The sequence below is a fragment of the Coturnix japonica genome, chromosome 18 (genome assembly GCF_054131305.1).
Source record: "Coturnix japonica strain WE chromosome 18, WE-NBRP24, whole genome shotgun sequence".
NCBI lineage: Eukaryota > Metazoa > Chordata > Aves > Galliformes > Phasianidae > Coturnix > Coturnix japonica.
The window spans coordinates 5,555,934-5,570,231 of NC_140680.1; the positions used below are offsets into that span (position 1 = coordinate 5,555,934).

General features: G+C 38.1%; 1 long non-coding RNA gene across 8 annotated transcripts in view; it reads left to right on the top strand.

The window, feature by feature from the left end:
- LOC107320226 (uncharacterized) overlaps positions 1–14,298 on the top strand; it is a 32,053-nt gene that overhangs the window by 16,527 nt on the left and 1,228 nt on the right. For 3 of the 8 annotated variants that reach the window (XR_001558177.3, XR_014935440.1, XR_014935435.1), the window contains one exon: positions 1,824–2,509. The exons of 2 other annotated variants lie outside the window; for them this stretch is intronic. This is a non-coding gene — a long non-coding RNA (uncharacterized LOC107320226). Of the gene's footprint in view, positions 1–1,823; positions 2,510–8,075; positions 8,246–9,094; positions 11,100–14,298 lie in introns of those variants that run through there. 3 more of the 8 variants (XR_014935439.1, XR_001558174.3, XR_014935438.1) reach the window with 2 other exon arrangements.

Consider the following 14,298-nt stretch of genomic DNA (forward strand, 5'->3'; position numbering starts at 1 on the left):
ACATACTGATTTTCGCTCATAAGGAAGATTCAGAACTTGTTAATTCTAGTTGGTAATTCAGTGTTCAAATCTCTCCAGCAGATACTGCATTTTCCATTCTCAAACAGGTGTTGTCTAGTGAGAACTGGGCTCTCTCCAGCTTGGATGGGTGTTAATATAAATTTGTGTACAGTCTCAACATTCATAATTCTTCATGTTAAATCTTCTAGCTTTCCTCCATCCTGCAGGTTCACCCTAAGGGTGTAAGTTTATTGTCAACAGTATTTATTAAATCAAAGACAGTGACAGCTGCAGTACCTAGAATAATAATAATATTTTTAGTTTAGGTTTTTTTCATTCTACATGAATGAGTTTGATTACAGCAAAATGAATACAAATGCTAGAATAGCAGTTCTCTTCCTTATTAGTTCTTATGATCTCCATCATATGAAAATAGTTATGAGTTATTTGAGAGCAATTCCTTAACAACTTTTTAATTAATTTTCTGCCATTTGCAAGTGAAACCAGCTGTTCACATGAGATCACAAAAATTCTGCTATTTTTTTTCTCCCAGTTTGTTACCTAAAAAGCTTTAAATTACTTATGATAAAGGGCCAATGAATGAGATTGTAGACTAACTAAAGTTTTTCAAAACCCTAACGCAATCTTGTCACTGTGCCTGCAATAGCCTCTTGTCTAAAGCGAGCAGATCTACTGTGGTTGGCACAGGTTAATGTTACTATTGTACCTCAAGAAGCAAAACTTAAAAATATTTGAGTAATCTTCTCACTTCAGGAGTTTGGATGTAAAATTTGACATGCCTTATAGGACACTGTCAGAAGGTTGCTCACCCAATGTGTCTTAAGCAAGGAATTGAAACTCACAGCATTTATCTATCTCTGTATTTATATCCTATTTTCCAATACTCAAAGTCCTGGCCTCCGTATTTATCTGATTCTTATAATGTTAGTTCTACTACTGCTACCTAGGGAGATTGGAGTTTTAGATTTTTATTTCTATCTTTCAGATATTTGGAAGGACTATGAAATTCAGAATGGAGATGAAAACTATGTGATAAGTAGCGAATATATTAAAAAAGGAGCTCATCTCGAAGCACTATACTTTTGAATTGCATTTTCTGAAGTAATAACCTGTTTTTCTCACCTAAATACACACTAATTGTTGACAAAGAAAAAAACAAGAGTTTAAGGAGCTTACCACCCTCCAACTAAAGAATTTCTTCCTTACATATAATATAATTCTACACTCCCCCCCCTAGTTTTTAGCTTTAGGGATATCCACAACCTGTGAACACAGAGAACACTTGTTCCATATAGGGTACATTGAAGCCCATTATAGTCAACAGAATTTATCCTTAGTATAAACAGTGCATGTTTGAGCTAAAAGAACAGGGCAATTAATTTTTGTTCACATTCGACTACAATTGGGAGATAATTTAAGCTTGGTTTCTCCAGCTAACTGCGTCTAACCACATTTATTCATTTATAAAATGCACTGATAACATAATTACTAAACAGAAAGCAAACCTAAAATCTACATTTGCCCTTGGAAATCACATCAGTCCTCTAACATATTTGGGAAAGGGGGCAGTAAAGAGAAAAAGCAAAATCGGAATATTTGTAACCCCTTCAAATGAGCTTAGAATGCTAGCTTTATTTTCCAGAAAACAAATAATAGCTAATTGTTTTTAAGCTCTTCTTATACTGTGTCTTTATGCACTTTGTATTTAGTTACTGCAGTTTGCAAAAGAATTGCCTCCTAACTGAAATGTTCCATCCACTCTCGTGGTAGATTTATTTCATTGTTTTTCCTTTCTTTTTTAGCTTTTACTTTGATGCAGCTGAACAACTCCACCCTCAGTGGAAGTCATTAAGTCCCTGGGCAGCCGGATCTAATTGTGGTGTCCCTGTATGTTGCAGGGGAGTTGCACTAGATGGCCCTCAGAGGCCCCTTCCAACTCTAAAGGAGTCTATGATTTGTAGTCAAGATGCAGAGTAGATTGATCAGTAGATACATGGGAACTCACGCTCATAAGAGCAGCATCTGCAGAACTGTTAGGTTATTACCACCTCTAGCCACCGATAAGTTGTTCAAGTAAGATAATCTGACAGACTTTTGCATGTCAAACTAAGAAAATCACACCAACAACAAATTGATGGAATAAAAATAGGAGTGAAGGAATTGCCAGGATGAAAGATCGTTAGCTAACCAGCACAAGCATTTGCTTTACTGCAGACCCCATCCATAAAGGTGGAAAGGGAACATCCTGTTCTGCAGTGCTTCAGTGGCCGATAGTTTAGAGGAAGAAATGTGTGCTTTTGTAATGGTGTGCTTTGATGCTGTTAGCAGCAGCAACGACCAATAAACTTCTGAATGATGTTAAAGACAAATAGTGCCTCAAACCTTGTACACTATAAACCCAAGAAAACACGGTGAAACATCCATTTGTAATTAGAACATATATCAGAAAAAAAATAAAATAAAAAATTATGCACAGCGTGGCACAAAAGGCCTGAATTTCCTGTCATCTACAATTGAAGTAGCACATAGTCTCATTCTTTCCAAGTATTTCACTGAATGTGGATGGTGTCATGCACATCAGAGACTTCCTATGTACAGATGGATTAAGAACAATGAGTCAGCCTCTCTGCTTTAATAAAAAAGAAACAAACTTATAAAAACACCCCAGTGATTTTTAGTAAATCAGACAAGGTTATACAAATAAAATACTATAGCCATGTGATTTCAGTAAAGCCAACTGCACTTCAATAGCCACAATGCAAAGGTGTGAACTGTTCTTTCCCAGTTACTCATTACCCAATCTTCATTAATCATAAAAAATGTTTTTACATTATTCTGGATTCTATAACTGCAATCTCCCAATCAGTGATTGGCTCACGTGGCCTCGTTTCACCTGCTGTCCCTTCTTCCCTTGCTAAGATATTTTGCAATATCTTGCAGATGCTGCAGTTTGAGTGGGCAGCAGGCTGCTGCAGGTGGAATCTCTCCCAGGCTAATCTGGATGTTTCAGGGAGTTTGGTTTTCTTCTCCACATTTTATGATAATCTTTTTTCACATTTTATAATCAGTGAAGACGAGTAGAGAAACAAATATATTTCAGTCGTTTCAAGGGCTGATAAATAAAACTAAGCAAATGAAAAACCAAACTCTTCATGAAAATTTTTGCCCCATAAAAGCTTGAGACACATAGTTATGGCAACTACAGTGAGCAGCTAAAGTGTATTCCTCAAATCCAATATGTGAAGTATAAGAACTTTAAAGTGACTTCTCCCCCCAAATATAAGTGCTCTTATTTGTCAGAAGCAGCAATGCCACAAGTCCAGCCTCAAATGCTGCTTAGAATACCCTGCCTTTTTCCTCCACCACCAGTGTTCTGCTTGCTGCTCTTAAACCTGCAGATGAATGGGCACAGATAGCGTGATACTTATCTTATAGGCAGGAGGTCTAGCAAGCTGCATTTCAGAGCCCAAAACAAACAGTCCTCTGTGGATTGGTCAGTAGGACACTATGGAGTAGAAAGCTAATTTGCACCTTCCCTGTGTCCCAGTACATCAGGCTTTAAGCTTCATTGATTACAGTCTAGAGATGTTAATCAAGATTTTTCATGCCTCAGAGAACAGTACAGCTGCTAAACTTTCTTTAATAAGTGCTTTATAGTGGGGAAATTGTACTAGGAATTAGCTGAAAAGAAGCGACTTTTTTCTGCCCTAATTAAGCAGCAGTTCATTGTAACTCAAGCACTAACATGAGAAAGATGTTGGTATAAGGAATTTAGCAAAGTCACTGATTCTGTTCCAGCTGTTGGCTGCACTGTCTCTTGCAGCTTGCTTCAAATTTAAGAAACCAAATGCACTGTTAGAATTCCGAGAATACTCCTACATTCCTTATTGCCCAACAAGTAAAGCAGATGTAGTCATCTGTGTCAGACTTACTGACCCCAGCCTTTATAAAGACACTATGAAACTTCACTCTTGTATTTTAAATGAAATTTACCTCCCATTACCTGTAAAAGCTCATGTTGGCAATATCAACAGGATACTCTTTTACAGGAGACACAAGTGTAACACAAGCAGTGGAACATGGCCACACTGTGGACCTTCAGTGAAGGAATTATTCACCTGAGTATGTTTTACTTTGCAGACCAGTCTGATAGAAGTAGGTTGTCTTTTATTAAGGTCAAATACATTTATTAAGGGACACATTCCTTTACAGAGCTTCTACTGGACTTGATTATTTAAAGTCTAGAGATGAGAGTAAAAATGTTGGGTTTTTTATTCAGCATGAAATCATCTTCATTTATGTTCCTGGAAATTGAGTAAAATGCCTTAGACTGACCACCTTTGTTGCCAGACTTTCATAAAGTACTATCTCTATATGCTGACCTGCAGAAATGTATTAGAGAAAAATATTTCTGCTTTCAGTGCTTCATTTACTGTAAACTTGCATTCTTCCAGGAAAATTCTGACAGATAAATTTAACATTGGAGATTTGACTTCAGGCAAATCTTTTAGCTATTAGTGGTTCCAGTAATCTTTTTCTGAAAGAAGAATGCAGCTGAATTTGATGCCAGGACTGCAGACACAGGAAAAGAGAACTATGCAAAATGCTGTAGAAACACAGAAAAGATTTCCCATAAGGTCCAGAAGGTACCACTTTGCAATCTTTATTAGGCAGTCCCTGCTTCTGAGCTCACAACGGAAGCAGTGCCCAAGATGCTTCTTCCCTACCAAGGCTCCTATTTCCATTATTCATAATGCCATCACACGCACTGTGTGCCAGCAGCACTTCATCTTCTCTGCAATGCTGAACTGTGTTACCAGATTTACTCAGTTCTGACCAAAAACCAATATCTTCTATTATTCTGGATTTTGCTACACACCATAAACACTCAATTAAAAATTGCCCAAATTCTTTGCCCCAGGTATCATTGCCAGGCACAGGCTAAATGGCACAGCCAATAGGACCCTTCAGAATGCTTCCAGGAAAAAAGGTTAAATGTTATGTCTGGACATTAAAAGTTAAAGCAAACATTCTTAGCAATCCATTCATTCATTGTCTATTGTCTGCTTTATCCCGTTTCCTTATTATCAAGCCTTTCCTGTGCAAGTCTATTCTGCCATACCAAAGAGAAAGCATTGTTGAGAATGTCCATCTCCACACAGATAAGGAAGCAGATTTACATCCAAGAAACACTTAACACACATGAAAAGTCACCATGTTTTGAATAGGGCAGAATAGCCAGTAACTTAGAAGTGTGAGGTCTGGTAGATAGGAGCTATCATTCAAAATGGAGAAAGCATCTCATATTTCATATATATATATATATATATATATATATATATATATATATATCATATATTTTTGATAATTGTGTTGAGACTTAGAGAAAATCTTTTTTTACTGACTTCTGGATAGCTACTGAATAAGTGGAGTCAGTAATATGATAGAGGTTCCATAATAACACAGTGACAGTAAAAAAGGGCTGCCAAGCACATTAATGAAAGTCCACTGCTATTTTCCTAACTGCACTACTGCACTCTCTCTTATATTCTTTCCATTCTGAAAGTCTTAGACCCAAAAGCTCAAAGCGTTGCTTATTTGCTGCTTTTCATGTAACAACTACACTGATGAGTCAGAAACATTTTTGCTAACACCTCATTTAGTTTCACATGCTGAAAACGGAAAACAGGCCAAATAAAAGAACAATTGGAAGAATATTCATGAACAATTAACTCCTCTTATTTTACCACAAAATCCTTGAAATTCTGCCCTTCCAATTGCTCACAAACCCAGATGAGCACACAGCCACACAAGTTCAGCCTGTGTTTACATGCTTGCAGATGAGTTCAGTGCTACATGATCTTTATCAGTGTTATTACAAATGCCTTTACAGACGTGTCTATGACACTTCAGAAGCAGCTGAAATGGATTTTGTGTTGCCAACAGGTTTATCTTTTACCACTGAATAACAGAGCAGACAGTGCACTGCTGGTATTTTTCACAGACTGACATTTCTTTTTCAAGAGTACTGATGTGTAAAACAAAGTTATAAACAAGATTCATCTGACTTTCTCCTCCCTCTAAAACAGCTGCACTCTTTCCTTGGGGTACATCTAAAAGCTTGATATTGGAATAATGCATATCTCACAGGGAACACAAATCATATGATAAATACACTCACAAAATATCCCTGGGTATCCTTACTATAATTCTTGTACATAGAAATGAAAATCTTTCACCTTCCCTCACTTATCTTTACTAATAAATGCTATGCACACATCAATATCAGTATATCATGTGTTGTTCCAGGTACACCACGCAGATAAAAACATATTTCGCACTCTAAGCAGAGAACTGGTTTCAGAGAAAACAAATAATCCAGCCCTTACTCTCTGTAGTTTAGGGGCTGTTGTGGAGGGCAGACAGAAGCAGGGCCTGATGGGGTTCCACACAAGCGCAGCGCAAACTAGGGCTCATGATGATGGATGCTGACCTGGCTACTGCACATTGACCAGCTCTGCACTGAGCGAGCAGCCAGGAGTGCGCCTGCCACACTTCTGGGTCCCACATCCTGTGTTTCAGAGAAGTTTCAGTCATCTCTAATAGGTAAACATTGCCAAAATATGTCACATTTCCAAGGCCTCCCTAATAAAACTTCAAAATTCTTACAAACTTTCAATTTCACTCAGCATTTTCCTGTATTTTTATCATTCTACATCAAACACTATGATTCACACTCCACTTGAATGAGAAATAGAAGGTTAAGGGGAAGATAACATCTTTTCCTCTGAAAGTACCTGTTATTTCCTGTCCTGAATAACAACATTTCTTAATCTGAATGCTATAGGAAGCCAAATCACAAAGTTTTCTTCCATATTTCAGATATATTTAATAATAAACAATATCATTTATCATGCATGTATTTTCACATCTGAAAAAATGACAGATACTGAAGGCAAATGTCCCAACTCGGATAAATCAAAATACCAAATAATGGACCATTTAATGAGCCAATTGGACTCAGAGGTGTGGAACAACCTACCGCTTGTTCTGCCTATCAAGTTGCAGGTTTCTTCTGTCTAAAACAGATGCTGTTTATTATGCTGGAAACGAGGGAAAGAAGAACCAGAAGAGATCAGTAGGAGCAGCAAGCATTATCAGGGTTGACAGGAAAGTTAAAAGAATTTTCTCCCACCATCTTGTTCAAGATCTAACTGTTCTAGTAATAGGACTGACATCGAGCTCACTCATTTTGTCCTCAGTGAAAGCACTGAACTTGTACTGTGTTCTCCTATCTTAACTCTTTCCCACAGTGCACCAGTTTTTATTTCGGATGAGTACTTAAATCATGTTTGTTTGCTCTACTATCAGCCACTTTCTCTGGCTGTAAGCACAATGAAACTCCTGATCCTCACAAGGAGTAACCATGAACCCATTCATAGTATTATGGGTTGCTGGTTTTACTCCACAGTCTCCAAAAGGCAGGAGGAGAGTCCTGCAGCCTGACCTCCATAGCTGTGCTGCTTGCCAGGGAGCAGGAGGGTAGGAGGAGGAATGGCTAAGGGAGCCAGGCACGCTTCTTTGTTTTCAGTAAACATTGCCTGGAAAATGGGCCTGCATTATAGCACAGATTACAGACCAAGATAGATAGCAGTTGGCTGTGCTAGAGAAGCTCTCTAAGGGGAATGACAGAGTTGGCCTCAGGGAGAATGTGCCACAGAATCAAGCAGCAGTTGGCACATGCTGGTCTTGGTGTGGTAGCCTAAGGGTGTAGCAAGAATAGACAAATTAATTACATCCTCTGCTACCACCTCAACTGCGCTGATGTATCAAAGCCTCTGTCTTTGTACTGTCAGCTACCCCACTAAAAATGATTTTTCAGGGCATATATGCTATTGTAACTGCAGCTCATTAACCAAGGCACTATTTGTGGTGTCTTTGAAAGCAGTTTCCAGCTGTTTGGTATTCCACTGTAGTGTGGTTGGAACAAGCTACTTCAAAGACAGATGGAGAAGTCCGCACTAATTTCAGCACATAATACTTCCTTTCTCCAGATGGAAACAGCCTGACCCAAACCAATTTGAATTCAAAGAGCTGTGCGAAATGCATTCCTAGAGAAGCCACTGAAAGAGTAGAGCAGGTTTGAAACTCTTTTTGTTGAGGAAATGACCCAGTCTAAATGGAAGCAGGGGGACAGCAACACTGCAAGTGAAGGACATGTCCTGTAAGTCACATCCTCTTGGTGGAGCATGATCTGAGTGCCTGGATCAATTTCTGTCTCAAACCTGCATTTCTTTATAACTTCCGAAAGAAAGAAAGAAAAAAATAAATAAATAAAAATCAAGAAATCAAGAGAGGGCTTTTTGCCTGCAAGTAACAAAGTTTTCAGTGAGTGCTCTGCAACTACAGCATAGTCCTCACTCTATGGCAGTCACTGCATACACAAAGAACTGTTTTTTAGGGGATTATAGCTACACATCTTTAGGACACGCTTACCTGTATTTAAGTCTATTTTGCAATTAGCTAATTAGACTGTGTTTTCACTGAGGAAATAAAGATCCCTGAACAGAATCTGTTATTTTTAACAGTCAGGTATTCCAAGAGTTCACAAATCACACAGTCAAACACTCATTATGCAGGAACAAAATGTGATGATATTTTTGCTTTGGAAAGCACACAAAACTAGACGAGCAAGTACCACTACTCCATTCCATGAAGCAAAACAGTATTTTCCAGGGAATTTACACACATCTGAATATACAGTCACACGAGATTATGAGGATCTGCTTTCTGAATCCATTAAAACTTGACATCTTACTGCAAATAAAGGCCTGTCCATAGTTTCATCCTAAAGGAAACAGCTTTGAGCTTGCCCTAATCCTTCCTAGGAGACTGAGCACAGTAAGATTCCCTATCTCTGAGATGCTTCACTTTCTTTAATGCCTACAGCTTACCCAAATACTAAAAATAGTGCAAAATCATAAATCTCCTATTACTTAAAGCCTAACTTAACATAGTTAACATAATTAAGACAGCTGCTTTTTTTCAGTCCATGACTTCTCATTTCTTCCAGAAGGCAGATTCACTCCATGCAAGAGAGCCTGTAACTAGGAGTGAAAGAATGTCTGAAATTGCTGCCACTCAGGTTCAAGAGGAACACATCACCACTTACCTGAATATTACCAACTGTTGAAGTGACCGGTTTTCTGATTCATTAGAAAGACCAAGTCATCATTAAAAAAAAAAATCATTTTAAATGCAGTCTTCAAGATAAAAGGTAAAACAGAAAATATTCTAGTGGAACTATTAGGAGATTACAGAAACCTTTAATGCAGATTGAAAATGCCAGTGACCAAAGCCATGAAGTCAAAGAACAAATCTCATTATCTTTTCAACGTGGAATTTACTTACACTGTACAAAAGAACAACTAAAGATCACATGCAGATGATTCTAAACCAGATAAGTGGATAACAAAAAGATATTAGCAGTACAAGCATCCCCCCTCTGACTGCATTCAAGCCCACCTTGATATCACCACTGCCCTGTCTTCATGACAAGTCACTATGCCAGAAGTATTGCATGGGAATCCCTTGACAGTATCTCTTTCTAAACACTTTTTCACCCACTGAAATAAACAGAATTCAGTATGTGATGGCATGCCCACCACAGAAGATAAACTATGAAGACACAGCATACTGCTACTGGAGCTTCAACACAAAGCTTCTCCACCCACAGCCATAGCTTCATCTCCCAAGCACCCAGCTACTTGTAATGCCCTCACAGCTACCAATATGCAATCTGATAGCTTTTACTCTTACGAAGAAATAAAATCCAGTTAAATCCTTCCTTTTGGAGAACTCATATCACAGTGTGCACTCGTAAAAGTGGTGCTATTTTATTTAAATATTGTGCCTTAGTTATTGTACAAGCAATATAAATTTTATTGCATGTTTTATTGTTACATAGCATTCCTTGCAATAAAGGCATCTTAGTCACTTTTTACCCTCCTGAAAAGGACTGCTTTCCTATATGACCAGCGTAGCAATAAGCATACCTCACTATGCTTTTTTCTTTAATGTAAGAAAGTCCTTTTCATGCTCCACTACACCTTTTCTTGTTTATAAAAAACCTGAAGAACTGGTCAGAGGCTGAGGCATGAACTTAGCAGCTCCCTGTCCTCAGCTCTCCCTTCCACGAGGCCCATAAAAAGGAAATGCACTTCCTGACTCTTCCACACTTGCCTTTCCTGGTAAGAACAGCAATACAAGAGAACATACCAAAGGAATAAGGATGGATTAATTTCTTTAATTAGTGTATATAATCTGTATGTTCTTTCTCTGTGACATTTTACAGTTAATTTTCTATAAAGTTTTATTTTTCAGCTACAAATAATGGATCCTTATGGCAGTCATGGTTTTGGTCCATCCAGAATGATGGCTAAGGGATAGTACATGGGTAGAGCCAATAGAATTTCAGTAAGTAGTATAAAAACCAGTGGCCGTCCTGAGTCTGCTTTGAGGCAATTTTACTGTCTTTACTGCTGGATTAACAAAAATCGTATCACCTCATCCGGATCATCAAAAGGAAATATCTTTAATAAATATCACCACAGATGCAAGGCTAGACTTGATAGACTTCATCATAAATTACATTAACTCTTTACTGCATTTACATAGAACTCCTTGCTCAAGTGAGGAATAATTTGATTAATCCTTTTCTACTGTAAACAACCAATACACCAGCTCTCCCAATTACTCTATCTGTACTAACGGAGTCTACTCAGCAACAGCTGTTCAAACATTTGTTAAATCACTTCACAGCAAATAGGAACGCGGTGCTGCATGCCTGTTCCTCATTTCAACTTTACCACAGCAATACTTCACATACACTAAAAACATATGCTGAATGCACAAGTATCTATAAAAACTATTTCATCTTAATTAAAGACATCTTAGAGGATACCAGAAAGTTCAATTGGTAAGAAGCATCTAAAAAGCTGAGAAAGACAAATAGATTCATTCATTGTGAAATATAATTCCTATGAGCACACACATAGAATTGAAAACAACCCGGCCTTCAGTCTGACCCAACTGTTTTTATTTATTTTTTAAGTAATGTGGCAGAACAGAGGGCTCTCTTGAGAGATTCTGAGCAAGCAGGTGGTGAAAAGAATGCCCAGTTCTAACAGAGGCATGAAGTGACTTGCAGGAAAAAAAGCAACTATGAAGCCAGGGAGCCCTTCTGGCTTCCTAACTTGTCCTCATCCAGAATTTCTTAGCACTGCACCTCTTAGACTTACACAAGAAAATGTGAAAGTCTTGTCTTAATTACTGAGCTCTGAATAATGAAAGCTTTCTTTCCCTGCACTTCTTCCTTTCCTTCAGGGAGCTTAGCAAGAACTTTACTGATGAGACAAGTAAACAGGTCCCTAGTTTGCTGATGCCTGTTTCTGTGCTCATACTGCAGGTCCTCTAGCCATAGAATACTTACTGAAATTTGTCAAGAATGATGTCCTTAGTAACAAAACCTTCACAAAGCTGATACTGCAAATACACACAGCTCCTTCCAGACACAGGTTTATTAGAATGGCAGCCCCTGGAATCATTATTCCTCAGCAAAACGTCAGGAATCACATCACAGTTTTACACAAAGGTGGAAGCTAAAAAGTCCGGCAGCCTGTTTTCTTGTAAAACTGCCTTCTGTCTTGTTGACAAATGTAAGGAAAAAGTAAAGATGCCTTCACAAGGCAGATGTGTTTTGAACATCACTCAGTGTCTTTGGAGAGTCCATCCCTACTCGTTTATCCCTTCAGATAAATTTTGTCTTCTTACTATTAATTTGTCCTTTACTATCAAATTACAGAAATTCACAAATTTTTCCACTTTTCACTTTCTCAGAGAGAAAAGCACAATGCACTGCATTCATAGATTTTATAACTCTGTAATAAAAGCCCTGTACAAGACTGAATTTACTGTCTACATCAATTGTATTTGCCTTCATCAGTGGCACTCTTTCAGGTGCACTGGCATACAAGCTACATAAACAGCACTGTCACTTTGACGATAATAAAGCAATAAGGAACACCTCTTAAACAAGAAACCAAATTCCCATAATTCTCCTTCTCTTCAAAATCCTTGTGTGTAGCTGACAAGCAGATGTTTTCTAATGTCATGCACAGTAACAGAATATAATGGCAGATTAGTACTGATGCAGATACTGTAACATTTACCTTGCATTCTATGCATTCTCCCTTGACATGAAAACCATACAGAAAGTGAAATATGGATCAATAAAATATAGGTATTGTTAATATGGTTTTTGTTTGCAAGAAAATACTTGCAGAAAAAGCACATATCTTTCAATATGATTTTTTTCCCCAGTATGGTCTTCCAAAACATAGCACTCATTGTTCTTGTGCTGGATATCCCACTGAACACAGTGAGATCACTCTTTTAAGTGCAATTGCTCTGCTGAGGACCACTCGCCAAAGGTATCATAAAATGTATGAAAACTGATATCTACTAGTTCAAAAAGAAATACCCCTAAATGCTTTAAACGCTGACCTGGACTATACAAATATCAGACAGGAACAAAGGATGCTCTTCTCAAAGATAAGACCACAGTTTCTCTCATAACAGAGGAGATTCGACAGCTTGACCTCCTTTAAAAGAAAGGAAAAAAAAAACATACGGCACATATAGCTGTAAAGCCAGACCACACTGGACTGGAAAAGTAATCAGGAATTACTTCCCAAAATGTAGAAAGATGACTTTACTTTGAAAGATTCAACACTCAGCTCCAAGCAGTCTGAACAAATATCTTACTGTGAGCTAGATCTCATGCCACCTAAGTGCTGGGAAAGTGACTGGAGAAAAACTCTGTTTTATCAGAATGAAGACTTCAGTTCTGATCACTGCTGCTAAATTTCAGGGCTGTGCTGAACGAGTTACTATGGACAGTTCTGCGATCAGTGAGGTCCTTAGGAAAAGTTCTACTGCTTCCTCTGGGAGTAGCACGTAATTATTAAACTCTCTGCTTCACTACAGAATTCAGATAGATACTATTCTTAACAACCTAGAGGAAAAAGAAGATGTACAGATAACAGATTGGATTGAATCCCAAAGCATTATTATTGCACTAGTCCAAAAGAAAAGATCACATGCAAGAGGGGGGTATTCAGTGGCTCAAGTACATATTCTAATGAAGAAAAATGGGGTTTAATTGCTATTGAATAGGGGGGTGATAGCAAACAATGCTCACATTAAATTATTTTCTCAACATTTAATGGATTTTTAATTTTGTTGACAAGTAAAACTCTTGCTTTCAAAATCAACAAGACAATTAGATGACAAGATACGCCAAGCTTCCAGAGCTGATTCATGGAAGACAAAGTAGCCCAGGAACCCAGCCCAGCTGTTACGTAAACTTGCGCTCAGTTTGGCTTCTGCAACTTTAAATGGAATCTATAAACTACCAAAGCTCCTCAAATCAAAAGGAACTCAAGACTATGTTTCATATCTGGATTTACAAACTGCATGTTTCTCCCTGGATACCTCACCACACCCATAGATTATTTTTAATGCTTTTCTCGTAAAAATAAGACTTTTAAAATATCGAAGGTTGAATCACGTTTAAAGACAGAAGGCAAAGGTAGACAGGAGAGCATTAACCCCACTAAGCCAAGGGTCATTCTTGGATTTTTACTGACATGACATTGGAGAGTTCCTAGCAGAACTCACTAATGAAACAATTCCTCTGAGTGACACAGGCATGCTGCACTTACAGGAGGAAAAACTGTACCAGAGTTATCTATCCTTGAATCAAATCTAGAGAACCAAATGCCACAATGGTTCTTCCCCACTGTTCATGCTTCATCTACACATCCATACTTGTGCTGGATTTTCCAATCACAGCATTCTATCCTTAAGCTGGAGAACTCAGCATCTTGTTCAACATTCCCTGAATATTATCTCAAGTTACAGTAAGAATAATATTTTAAAAGCCAACACTGTTGTGGAAGTTTTCTGGTGAGAGCATGGCATTGCTAAAGCGTAGGCTCCTGAAAATGGCTTAAGAACCACTGGAGGTGAAGCCATGGCTCATGCACAACACCCTGCAAATAGAGATTTACAGTTTCCGTGCTCATTCCCTGAGAGATGGACAGGACAAGGAAGTAGAAGTACTGTGTTGGAGTCTTTCAGGAAGCACATCTGCTAAACCAAGGGCTCTGTCCAACAGAAAACAAAATCCCTCTGAGAAACAAAGAGCGATGTAAA